Here is a 14,446-nt window from a genome sequence, read left to right as displayed (position 1 = left end):
CTTGAATGACAGATGTTGCAAGTCTTCCACAGTGTGGGTCATCTTTTAGGATCTCCCTCCCTCACTTAAATTTGGCTGCCCACTTCTTAACCATGGAATAGGAAGGGGCACCTCTCAAATGTGACCATATCCTCATGAATTGCCTGTGGTTATGTTCCTTTTTTTCAAATATTGGATGATTGCACGGTGACAGATTTTGTCCATCATTTCTCATTCACACAACTTTGACTTCAGGTCCTGCAATTAAAAAAAAAAAAAAAAAAAAAAATGTTATTGGAAACACTTGAAACTTTGTGGGTTGCTATTTGAAGTGTTATACAAATTGCGGTGATTTCAAAATTTCTGAACTTAGGTACAGAAATTTTTAAATGTTGTACCACTACCCTTTCATACTCAGGTGACAAACTTTTCAAACCCTCCTTGTATATATTCTAATAAACCTATTTGCAGTCACATATCAATACAATCTACCTCTGCCCTTATGGTAACTTGACCTCCTCAATACAGCTATAATACATATAGCTATAATATTTATGCTACATTGTTTCCTTTTTTTAACTTTAAATGTATTGTATCAATAAATTTCAGTAACTTTCTTCCTTTCTTCTACTGACTACAAATCCAACCTAGTTCTGCTGCACCCCGGAAATTGTTTGTATGGGTGGTAGATGGGGGAGTGTACAACCCATATTGGTAGCTCCTACAACATCACATGACAATATAATTATATAATATAAAAACAAATATTCTCTGAGGGTTTCTGACTCAACAAGTGTGCCTATGACCATACTCATCCGTTTTGCTTGAAAAAAATTGAAATTATAAAGTTATATAGGCCGCCGTAGCCTAGTGGTCAGGCGTGCGGGTGCATAAGTACACGTGCCTTGAGTGACCGGGATTCAAGCCCGTGACTACTGAATACGGTGCTGTTTCTTGTATTCTGTCTATCTTGTGAACTCCTCTGACCGTTTGGTCGTCCCGGAGTATAAACAGAAAATTTATTTATATTATTACCACCCCCCCCAATAGTAACTTAATGTTTGTTATACATGAGCAAAGTTCTGTAGTATAAGAATACTCTATGCCAGATAAGATAGTGTGGGAGCCTGGCACACATTTTTAAATGTTCTAAAATAAGGTTGTATAGTGGAACAATTGCATCACTGCACCTTGGTACTGCATGCCTATTTAAAAATTACAAATTTTTGGACTTTGGACAGAACCCCTGGCTTGTAGCCGTGAAGGGAGTTGTATACAGCAATGTGCCTCTGTATATAATAAAGAGTTCTAAATATGGGGGAAACAATAATCTCTCTATGCTGCTGAGGCTATAATATTCCTGTATCAATTATCTCCAGAAAGGTAAAGAACTAAAAGACACATTTACTAATATAATTTAGGCACGCTGAAACACTGTAGAAATGGCTCTGTTTCCGACATTTCATTGCTACTATTTTACTCTTTTTTTTTTTTTTTTTTATGGCTGTAACAGCCCTGCATATATTTCAGAAATTCCAAGTTAATTCCATGGCTACAAATATATCACTAGGGATTTACTGAAGAGCTGCACTACTGTCAATTTCTCCAATTAGGATGTCTGCTTAATTATGAAGTTAATTTTCTCTATGTATATCAATTAATTCAATTTAATAATTTCTTAACTTTACTAAATCCATAAACTGAAGAAAATGCTACAAGTGTTAGTAGGGCATTATTAACATCCTGTTTAGTATCCTGGAGATGACTACACCACTATGTTGTGGAAATAAATTTCCACAACACGATCCTTATGTAATTTTAAATTACAGGACTGCATTGCTGGATAATATAAAAATATTATTTTTAATAATATATTTACGATTATGATATATTTATGATAGTATATTTATATATTTTTATATTTATGATAGTATATTTATATATATTTATTATATTTATGATAGTATATTATTAACCATTTAATGATGCAATTCGTGTATCCCTTGAAAATTAATACATTACTGAAAATCAATGCATACAACGTATCTCAGAGATCACCCTCCTTTAGAAAATAATGGAATAACGTTGGCTTAAATTAGATCAGACCATCTGACTTTTGTAACACTGGTGTATTTTTTTTTTTTTTCATATTAATATATTTTTTAACCAATTTTAACTAGAATAAGATTTTAATTATATGCAAACCATGTGTCATATAAATATTGTGTATATATGCATTAAAGACTACTATACTAATTTGATCATGTGAAAATATGTCAAGTGTTGGTATAGCAAAATATACACTGATATATGCTCATATACCAATGAACTTCAATTTTAAAAAAATATTGTTATCTAGATATGAATGCCATCATTAAGATTTTTATATGAAACCCTGAAATTTTAAGAAACAGTTTTTAAAAAAATTAAGGAACATGGTGGAGAAATTTAATACAAATAAAAAGGGATGGGGAATTCTTTTTATATAAATTATACATTACTACTTATATATAAATTACTGCTTAGAACAGAGAACTGTTAGAGTGTTTAAAAACTCATGATTTATACAAAGGGCAATACAAATGAATAATAAATTGAATGAAAGATAAAATCATGGTGTATGTGTACTTAGCAATGGCGAACTGACTGATGTCTGAAATGGAAAGATGTAGGCTACATCTGAAATGAGATAATGCCATGAAGCACTTTTTTTTATAGTGGGCACTTGTGCAATGTTGTACACAGCTAGGTTGGAAAACTTCAACTCTGGAAATAAATCAAAATCTAGGGAATGAGGCTAGGCCAGTAGGGAGGGTGGAATACAATCTTAGTCATATTTTTTAAACTAATAGATCACCATATAGGATTTATGACATGATTTAACAAATCTGACCACTTATTTTGCATTGCATAAAGTTCTTTAGAAATTAATTGATTTGGTTAACTTTGTATCATGTTGCTAAACCATTAAAATATTATAACTGCTAAGCACTATGATATATGCTCATATTATCATCCACCTGAAAAATCAACATGTCATTTTAAAAAGTGCTGATTTCGTTGAAATAACAACTTATACTCCAAATTTTTATATATATCAGGAAAGTATTTTTATATAAATTTAATGATTAAAGTATCCAGCTCAGTATTACTAAGGGCTTATTTTCCATAGATATCATGATTTTTATTTTAAATCATTTTATTTATAAATAAAAGTGTTCCCCCACAAATACTATTAAAAGACCATGGTTCTCTAGAGAATATCTTTTATGTGATTGAAAACCAATACAAGATAAGAATTTCGTAAAAACAGAAAACACACATCCTGTTGTTCATTTAAGAGGGAGAAGGCGGGACTCACTCTCATCTTCTAATATAGCTATGCCCAAATAGAATGCTATACTTTGAGCTGTCCCATAGGACTGTAGTGAAATTATGAATAAACTTCAGATTAATGATAATTACTCTTTACAAATGTCATGAATGTAGCGTTTTTAACTATGAGAATGCCTTAAGTGATTTATTGGAACAATGGTTTTCAAACTGAAAATTACTCTTCCAAGGTAAGCGTAATGTCACTGGTGCAATCACCCATAGTACATTCAATGAACTAAACTATTCTGCTTTCAATGACTGCTCTTGGTTGAAAATTAACGCTTCACTCTGAATTAAAATTGGTTAAATGTATAAATTAGGTGACTACCAGAAAAAAAAAAAAAATATATATATATATATATATATATATATATATATATTAAAAAAATCCTAGTTAAACAATTAGTATACAATGCAAAACTATTTAATCAAAATGTTTCAACTAGAAATCTAGTTGCTAGTTCACATCACTCCACTTACATCGTGTTAAGTTGTTGTAAAAAACAGCAACCTTTTCTTATTGAGCTGTTAAGAAACTTATTTCCTTTTTGCCTACACTGTTCTCACTTCTTATGAATGGCATGTTTTTCGTAACTTTTCCAAGTTGATTGTAAAAAAATTTTAGATTAGAAGCACATAAAAATTAAATGTTTTATAGTTTTTAAAATGTATCCCATCAACATTTATAAATAAAAAGTTTCCACCACATAACATAAAACTTAATAACCATAAGACTTAAATGGAAAAGAAATTAGTGACAAACTACTTATCCAGCACTTCAGATACATCTCTGTATTTTAACGGCTAAAAATCAATGATCTTATGTGAGAAACTATTCCGAAAATGAATCCTAAATCAATCTAATTTCTCAGAGAATGACAGGACACATAACGAAGAAATATATGCGTTTTGAAATTTTAAGTCCGTGTAAAAAGGACGTCTTGAAGACTCCTTTCTTTTTAAGAATATTTTAAGATGTGTGTGATATATGTATAGTAACATTTCTACTTTATTTACAAATATTGCTTATATATATGTATATATAAGTAGGTGATATCAAAAGTATAATCGTAAATGCCGAAGGTATAAAAAAAAAAAAGTAGCATCTCCTGGCTCGTGATGGCTTCACACTCGTCTTTCCCCGTAAGTTAATCCGTTTTGGTACAAGCTATCTCACCTTAAAATTATTTTAACGTGTAGAACGCATAATACAATAAACAAACATAAATGCTGATTATAATACCTTGAGTCTTTTTCGATCATGCTTTCGTAAGCATAACTGTCAGCGTTAGGTACATCGCATATTTCTTTTCCTCCATCTTATTATCCTTTCCTATGCTAGACCCATCATGATCATCATCACTACTAGCAAGCAGCCAAGAGTAACGTGCACACCAGTGCAATCACCCACAGTACGTTCAATGAACTATTCTGCTTTCATTGACTGCTACAAGCAAAGATAACTCTGGACACCAGAGAACAAACACACTCTCGATATAAGACGCTCAATAACTTAGGGGACGCATTATCCCATATGATTTCATTTATGAACACATCCACATCGATATCTATGGTGAATGAAGCACAAGTAAAGTAATGTCACTGGAAATTTTTAAAAATACCGATTAAACAAACTGTTACTTAATGGTGCAAGCTTTAACTAAATTTCTTTGTCTGAAAATGTAATGTAATGTGAAGCACTCCACTTCTCTTTTCTTTAAGTATTTATTTATTATTATTATTAGCCATGTGGTGCAAGGAAGCCTGAGGCTTTTGCTACACCAGGCAAAAAAAAAAAAAAAATTCTTAATTACTCTGAGACAGAGAGAGAGAGAGAGAGAGAGCAAGAGTCAGAAGTCGAAGGGAATCGCTAAGAAAGAAAAGAATGATGATATCCAGCTAAGTACCCTGGGTGTGCCAAACCCGTACTCACCGGATGGGGTTTAAAGGCGGTATCGAACATATAACATGAGATTTAAAGTGGTATCTAACATAAACCATGAATACCGTTGCCATGTATCTGGATTTGATTGTTTACCGTGCATCCTAATTCTGATTATCCCAGACGTTCTTGTTTATCATCGATTCAAGACGCTCGATGTTAGAGGATCCAAGGCATGGGCAAAAGCTTTCCCCACCACTTTATGGTCGTAATATTTTTATGTTCCTTCTTACCCCCCCCCCTTTGAAAATATTGGAAGCGGCTCCTTTTCTACGTTGTTCTAAATGATTTTCAAAGTTTTAATCGTGTCAATAACTCAATAAACTTTTATAATTTGAAGGCAGCGTACCTGGGAGATCATACATTTAACCCCAGTAGGTAATTGGCCAGTCAATACCAAACACTGCCACAAAATGTGCATAATCCATTGTTAACTGTGGTGCTTGTATATCATCTGCAATATAGCAGTTGCAATGAAATTAGACTTCCTTCGAGATGCTGTGGATTATAAAATGAATATTTGATACACAGAAATGTACACTCGCCTTTTCTTGTTAACTTATGTTTCATTATTTCGTTCCGTTTCGGTAGCAGTCGATCTAGCGTGCACTGCTCAAAAAGTTCGCTAGCCGTCATTATCCTTATTTTGGAGGTATTTGGCTATGGTAATCACGGCATAGCTTCGTATTATGCTAAACCCATTATTTGGGTACTACTTGTCTCCACGCAGTGGGCGTGGTCGTAGAACGGAGTGATTGTACCGTCGAGTTCTGTGATTACTGTCAAGGCGTTTTCTTTCTGATTGTTTTGTCGAGGAGGGGAGGAGTGCTTAGGTAAGGAGTTTATCCCCCATTCCGCTGTTTTAAAATCAGAAAAGGAGTTTCCGATTTAAAAACATCGGCAAGGGGGGGGGACGCTCTAGGCATATCAACCTAGGAGTACAGTGGGCGGGGAAAGTAGTGAGTGGCTCCTGGCAATCACTGCTTTGTTCCTGTCCGTTTGTCGAAATACGGCTTAGTAAGCAAGACCTGAAGTTTTACCAAAGATGATTTATATATTGATATAAATAATCTTTGGTAAAATCGATATATCAATATATTGATTTACACTTCTTTTCGCTTTAACTCAGTGTGGAATTCACGCTAACTTTGAATTCCCATCTGACAGTCTTGCAGTCACAATACGATTTACTATAGCATGATACTAAACCTGTCGCTTGCTAAACTGATAAGTAACAGTCTATCCACTCAGCGCCACCGTAAGAACAAAGCCGATTAACTACGTCATCGGTGGGCTAACGCGTACTGTCGAGTGGTAAAGGTCCAGAACCGATTCCAGTAGAGCTTAAACCCCAGTGGCTTACATCTGGTATGGGCTTGGCACACCCAAAGTTCTGAGCTTGATATCATCATTCTTCTCTTTCTTGGTGATTCCCTTCTACTTCTGGTGAGTATGGGCTTGGCACACCCAGGATCCTGAGCTGAATATCATCATTCTTCTTTTTCTTGGTGATTCCCTTCTACTTCTGACTCTTGTTCTCTCTCTCTCAGGGTAACTCGGGAATTTTTTTTTGGCTGATGCAGCATTAGCCTCGGGCTTCCTCGCGCCATATAGCTAATAATAATAATAATAATAATACTTCTCTTTCTCAAGGTAACTCGGAAAATTTTTTGACGTGAATAACATTTATATTACCCTAAGGCGCTCAGGCTGACACGAAAAGTGAAACGTCTAACCACTGTTATATCTCCGAAACTAATAGACAATAGTATAAACAATTTATACTTATTTTGTCTGGTATATAATGCTGTCGACGAATATGCAAGAAAAAATTAGAAATTTTGATATTTATATAATTTTTTTTTTCGAAAAAACTAAAAAGTACACATTTTGCACCTTGATTACTTTCGCTTTCAATAACTTCTAAACTATGATAGACATAAACAGTAATTGTTCAGTAGGAAACGTAGTTTTTACATCTATAAATAGTTTTGAAGTAGTTCTTATGGTTCCCTAGTAATAGCGATGCAAAGCTGAGAGAGTTGAAAATTCGACCATTTTCAAGTTTGTTTTCTCAATATCTTGAAAACTAGAAATGTTAGACAAAAACAGTAGGCAACAAAATTGTTGCCCTTTAAGAGCTCTACAAGATTATAAAACCAGATTTCAAGTGGGGTTTTTAGTTTTCGAGAGTTGAACAAATCGTTAAAGAAACTACTTCGTTCAGTTACTTCGCATTTGTCGAGCAGTGCGGTTGTGTTTCATTTAGTTAAGTTGTGACAATGCCGAAAGTTACATCAACTAAACGTGTTCAAAGATTTCGACAAAATCACAAATCTAATGTTGAAATGCAAGCACCAAAGTCGGTGAAGGAACGCAAGAGAGAGAGTTGTAAGCGTAAACGCAAGCAAGATCAAATTGAGGCAAATGTCCGGCCATCAACATAGAAAAGAACAGTGCAATCGGCGAATGAAGATCGTCAAAAGTGTTTTACGTTAGCTTCAAAAGAATTTGAAAGAGCGTTTTTGAACAACTCGTTCGGATATGTCTGCAGTGTTTGCGACATACTATGGTTTCAGAATGATTTGAGATTACCAAAGCCAAACCATATACAAATTCTTGAAGATGAATTTCCAGAAGCAGAGAACGATAGTTTTTGCTTTGCAATACATGCTTCGCAAGCTTAGAATCGGGAAATGTGTGCATCATTACCGTGGATGCAGACTCGCATGGCAAATGACTTGTACAGATAATTGTGGCGACATTTGTGCAGCTGAAGTTAAAATAAATGGACAGAATACTTTGCTTGTAACATTCTACATCTCACCTAATTCAACATTGGAGCAGATTAAATTTTTCTTAATATATCTAGCGATTTATATGCCAAAGTTTGGAGACGAACCTAAAGTTGTAAGGAAATTCAATTTTCAAAAGATCCCAATAATTTTGGTCGGTGATTTCAACATTGACATTAAGAAACCTGAAAATGCTCCATTCCTCGACTTCATGGAATCAACATAAATCACGTGAGGAATTATTAAGGTTTAAAAATGGCAGAAGGTTATCAAATTGTAGGACGGTACTTAATGATTTTGTAATAACTGAGAATAAAGTGGAGGAGAAATTGTTGAAGTTAAACATAAGAAAAGCACCTGGGGTGGATGGGATCTATCCAGTTATATTAAGGTGGCGGCAGAGCAACTAAGCAAATCCTTAGCAATAATTATGAGAGCATCCTTGGACTCAGGGGAGGTTCCCACGGACTGGAGATGTGCAAATGTATCCCCAATTCACAAAGGGGGATCGAAGGGTGACACGAGTAATTACAGACCAGTTAGTTTAACTTCTGTTCCCGGTAAAATAATGGAGTCACTGGTTAAAGATGCATTGCAGGATCATCTACACAAGACTGCAGCAATAATTCAGACACAGCATGGATTTGTTAAGGGAATGTCTTGTCTGACAAATTTGATTGGTTATTATGATGTGGTTACAAAGGAACTGGATGCAAAAAATAATTTTGATATCATATATTTGGATTTCAGGAAAGCTTTTGACACTGTTGCGCATAGAAGACTATTGTGCAAATTGAAGCAGAATGGTATTAAGGGTAAGTTGCTACAATGGATAAAAGGATGGTTAAGTGGGAGAAGACAGAGGGTGGTAATCAATGGTTGCTGCTCTTCGTGGACTAATGTTATTAGTGGAGTCCCACAGGGTTCGGTGTTTGGTCCACTGTTGTTTTGTATATTTATCAATGATATTGATGAAGGTATATCAGGCTTAGTGTCGAAGTTTGCAGATGATACAAAGGTTGGCAGGGTTGTTAATTACAGTGATGGCAGTGTGCTACTGCAACAGGATCTAGATAATTTGGGCAAATGGGCTAAGAAGTGGCAACTGAAGTTTAACCTTGACAAATGCAAAGTACTGTATATGGGTAGAAGTAACCCGAGAGAAAACTACCAACTGTGTAGTACTACACTTAAGGTGGTAGAAAACGAAAAAGATCTGGGAGTAATTGTGCAGTCAGATATGAAGTTTTCTGAGCAATGCAGACAGGCTGCCAGGGCAAGTCATCCGGTTTTGTCAATGATATATAGGACTTTTGCTAGCAGGGAAAAGGAGGTGATTGTCCCTCTGTATAAGGCAATGGTCAAGCCACGCCTCGAGTACTGCGTACAGGTCTAGAGGCCTCATTTTAGGAAGGATGTAGATTTACTTGAGCGTGTACAGAGAAGGGCAACAAGATTGGTGAGGGGAATGAAGGGATTCTCTTACCAAGAGAGGCTTAAGTTCTGCAAATTGCAGTGGCTGGAGACTAGGCACCTGCGCGGTGATCTGATTGAGGTGTATAAGGCCTTGAATGGGTTGAGCACGCTGAATTCTGATGGGATCCTTCCACTTGTTCAGATTACGAACCTAAGGGGGCATAAATTCAAATTAAGAAAAAACAGATGTAGAAAAGATATGCGGAAATTTGCCTTTAGCCAGCGGGTGGTTAATTTTGGAACAAACTTCCATCTGTCGTTGTGGAAGTTGATAGGTTGAATAGATTTAAGGAGGAACTGGACGGGCATTTGGAGGGAATGGTGTGATTTTTTTTTTTTTTTTTTTTGGCTGATGCTGCATAAGCTCATACACTTGATTTCTTGCATCACATGCCACTACTACTACTACATTCGATCCTAAACTAGCATCAGATCCTAAAAAATCTACTCATGTATCGACTAGGTCTTCAATCGCAATGTTAATAGTTTGAATTGTTTCAACTAGGGGCTCACATCTGGTGAGTGTGGACTTGCCACGCCCAGGGTTCTGAGTTGGAAATCATCATTCTTCCCTTTCTTGGTGATTCCCTTCTACTTCTCTTTCTCTCTCTCTCTCGGCAATTCAGAAATTCTTTTTTTTTTTTTTTTTTTTTTTGCTGGTGCAGCGCAAGCTGCAGGCTTCCTTGTACCATATGGCTAATAATAATAATAATAACTATGTATCCTACTTCCGTTACCACAGACCTTTATTGTTGATTGTAAATGAAAATACCGAATAAAATAAAACTGATTTTATTAAACTTGAATTGTATTTTTTTCATTTCATATGACGTTATTTACGGATCCATCTTCGGCTCTATTGAGCCAGCGTCGTTTTTTTTGGCTGGTGCAGCATAAGCCTCAGGCTTCCTTGCAGTATACTGTATGGCTAGTAATAATAGTAGTGGTGCTTTTTTTTCGTGTTGTTATTAGTGCTGTTGTGTTTGTACCTGTATTCATATCATAAAAGTGCTTTGAAATTTTTAATAATGCCTGTAGAATGTTATGCTCCTGGATGCTGTGGAAATTATAAAGGTGATCCGAAAGTACACGTCTTTCCATTGAAGGATACTGGTTTAACTAATAAATGGTTGAAAGCTATATAACAAGGAAAGACTTTGTGCCATCTGAACATTCAAAAGTTAGTTTGATAAAATAAGATTGTGGTACGTTAATACCAGTTATTTTAAATAGTGGCATTTTAACAGTAATGAAATGATATTATAGTACATTCATTTGATCACACAATTAGCTATCACAAGGAAATGAAACAGATATATTCTTGTCAGAATACAGGGTAATTTTTTTTTTCAGAATTTCGTCTTTTGTGGTTTCATTAATACCGGTATATAAAATATTCATTTCATATATTGTATTACACTGAAGAAAAGTGCTTGCTTGTTTAAGAAATCAAAAAATCTCAATATTTGTACAATATGTAATGTGAAGTTTATTTATTGAAATTTTTAGTATAGATAAATACAATAAGTGTAATTATATCCAATCTTTGATGAACTATAGGCCTGTGCACGTGGACTGAGGTATCCTTAGTTGTAAAAGCTAATAACAATCATTATTAGCTTTAACAAAAAACCGGTTTTAAATTTTAATAACTAAAGTTATACAAATGATAGAACCATTTAGTAAAAATTACATGAAAGTTCAAGTCTTAAAGATTTTTTATAATAATTTCATCCATGTAAATCTGATTTTTCTTTTGTTATATTTATATCTTATCAATTTCTCTTTTATTTACAGATACTGAATGATCGCAAATGGCGACAGTCGAAGAAAAAGTTAACTGCCTGCTTTGGTTTGCAGAGTTTAAATCAAATACAGCAAATCAAATCAATAAATCAAATAAGAAAGTTCACTACTTGTTATAAAAAAGAAACCCCTGGGGCCCTTAGACATCGAACACTTTACACTTTATAAAAAAGATACACCCCATAAAAAGTCAATAAGTAGATGGGTGAAAAATGTAAAAGAAACTGCACAGTTAATGACAGACCACGATCTGGGAGCCCTGGAATCAGTCAACAGTGATGGCAGCCATGTACTGCATTAAGAATAAGACCTGAACCTTCATATAATTTTTACTAAGTAATTCCATTGTTTGTAAATCTCAACAAGTCCGATCAAATCACTAAGATTATGTACTGCTCACCACACACCCCGTGTGACTGGGTATACTCTGGAGACCGATACATAAATGATAAAACCTAAAAGTAAGGTCCAGCTGTTTCTCTGTAAAATCAACCATCTTCGTCGACTGAAACAACAAGACTATTAGCGCTGTCGAGATTTCCTCAAGTGAATGATTGATAAGATTGCACAGAATACAAACTGGTTAATCAACATCCTATAGGTCAGGGGTCAGCAACCTGCGGCTCTTTAACTTTTAGCCCACATGAAGCAAAGTTTGAAATGAAGTTAGAGGACTTAAAAATCAAGGACATGTGGAGTGCAAGACTAATATGCCTTAAAACTGAAATTGAGGATTTGGAGAGGCAAAAGGCTGCCCTTGCAATTCTACATAAATGGATGCCGGTAGATGAGTTGAAAAAGCAAGACCAAATTTTGTTCGATGCGTGGTGTAGCTTACTGGACACGTATATAAATTTGAAACTATTTGCGATTGGACTTCTCTCAGTTTTTGGTTCGAAGGATTTCTGCGGGCAAATATTTTCTAATCTGAACTATATTAAAAATATATCAAGAAACCGTCTGAACAATGTGAGTCTCTCAGCATGCTTAAAAATCAAAATTACGGCATACTTCCCTAATGTTGAGAGACTCGCTCAAGAAATTCAGCAGCAAAAGTCACATTAATTAGAAATATCATTAATAAATAATATTTCAAAATATATATATTTTTTTAATAAAACACTTTCCCACTCTATTCCATTTCTTAAAAAACTACCCGGCTTGAGCTGAAGTGCGGCTCTTCGGATTCTCTCTGTTTTTTTTTTTTTTTTTTCAATTAGATCAAAAATGGTTCTTCACTCAAGAAGATTGCCGACCCTTGTTATAGGTGGATGAAATGCACTTTCGTCTGTATGGACTTGTGACAGGCACAATTGTTGAATTTAGGCTACAGGAAGCCCTCATGTGCATTTGAGGAATCATTCCACTCACTAAATATGAGAGCATGGTGTGGATTACAATACACAATATTATTGGTTTCATTTTCTTTGAAACTATTAACAATCGAGAGACTTTTGGGACATGCAGAAATAACCCCACTCAATATTATGGCCAATTTTATTCTTATTATTGCTATGGATATTTTGCTAGTGTAGCAAAAGACTGGGGCTTCTTTGCACCATATGGCTAATAATACTATTGTGGGCCAAGATTAATGAATGTGGTTTATACGGATGCATAATTTTATGCAAGATGATAATACATCCTATATTAATAATACTGTCAAACATCTCCCATGATAAATTTGAAGAATGATGACTATCAGCCCCCATATTCTTGGTTTGTAGGTTTGGTTGTAAGATTTTAGGCGCATCAGCAAATTATACCATATTGCGTCATATATAATGTCTGTAAATTGCATGCATTCTGTGGTCAATTTGCTGTTTGCTGGACGAAAAACGTGAGTTTACGGGAGAAAAACTTGCCTAAGACCGACTAACTCAGCCACATTGTGAAAAAACTTCCTGACGTCATCAACAGGGACTCGAACTCAGGTCTTTTCCACCCACTCAAAGGAGGATGGCGAGTATACTAACTATACTACCCACTAGGGCCTGACCTGCAAGGTCGCACAACCTTAATTCCAGCTGACTTTTGGTTCAGGGAATATCTGAAATATCACGTATAGAAACATTTCCCATCAACTCCTTCAGATTTGAAGCACGAGTTCGTCGCCAGGAAGTAAACATTGAAAATTTTGAAAGGAACACAATACCCCATCGTGATTGTCTATTCGAAATAATGGTGAATACTTGGAGATTTGACTTTTCATAAATATTGAACTTATAAATAAACAAACTTTTAGAGGGATGGTTGTGTGATTTTTTTTTTTTTTTTTTTTTTTTGCTGATGTTACATAAGCTCATACGCTTGCTTTCTTGCATCACATGCCTCTTTTACTATTGATAAAAATATACCTTTGTGTTATTTTTCTAAATTAATCGCTTTCTGTGCTCCTGGTGGTCAAACTTCTAAGTATTTTTAGTGTTTAAAAAGTATTATATACATACATGTATACGGATGACAATTCAAAAGGCCAGTACTACCTAGTTTTCGACTTGCAGCCGTAGCCGAGTGGTCCAGTGCGGGAGTGCAAAGTACACGTGCCTTGAGTGACTGGGGTTAGTTCAAGCCCCTGACTGCAAAATGAGGTGCTGTTTCTTGTATTCTGTCTACCCTGTGAACTCCTCTGACCGGTTTGGTGGTCCTAGAGAATAAACAGAATATTTATTTTATTAAATTTATAAAACATATACGCCTTTCTAACAGTGGCAAAACTAAAAATTCTTGTCCCTCACACACCACATGATCGAATAATCTCTCACTTTATCTTTACTAACCCATCAAATCAGCAGTCATGGCCTCCTAATTTCTCAAGTCCTCCATGGTGACATATACACACGGCTTTAAAACTAATCTGTGTTATTGAAGTTTTGCGAAAATTGATTTCGTTGTTATTCGTATGACATTTATTAACATCAGCATTTGTCAATGATAAAAATAAACATGTTCAATTGAAAATAAGTTCTCTCAGTGTAAAACAATCCAACCCATTTTAAACTGTGATCACTCGTGGCAGAGCCGTAACTACGGAGGGAAAACTTGCTCTGAGGGCATCAAACCGACGGTGGTA

At 35.1% G+C, this 14,446-nt stretch overlaps 1 protein-coding gene across 3 annotated transcripts in view; it reads right to left on the bottom strand.

Annotated features, from left to right (window-relative positions):
- Positions 1-4,775, bottom strand: part of LOC150083000 (protein tweety-like) — a 472,105-nt gene extending 467,330 nt beyond the window's left edge. For all 3 annotated transcript variants that reach the window (XR_016547147.1, XM_090376971.1, XM_090376972.1), the window contains exon 1: positions 4,598-4,775. The gene's annotated coding sequence lies outside the window, so the exon portion shown is untranslated. The remainder of the gene's footprint in view (positions 1-4,597) is intronic.
- Between the last annotated feature and the right edge of the window lie 9,671 nt (positions 4,776-14,446).

This window comes from Mastigoproctus giganteus, chromosome 7 (assembly GCF_048544385.1).
Source record: "Mastigoproctus giganteus isolate SK-2022 chromosome 7, ASM4854438v1, whole genome shotgun sequence".
In the NCBI taxonomy this organism is placed as follows: Eukaryota; Metazoa; Arthropoda; class Arachnida; order Uropygi; family Thelyphonidae; genus Mastigoproctus; species Mastigoproctus giganteus.
The sequence above is the reverse complement of the archived record's forward strand: the minus strand, read 5'-3'. Positions and strand labels throughout refer to the sequence as shown.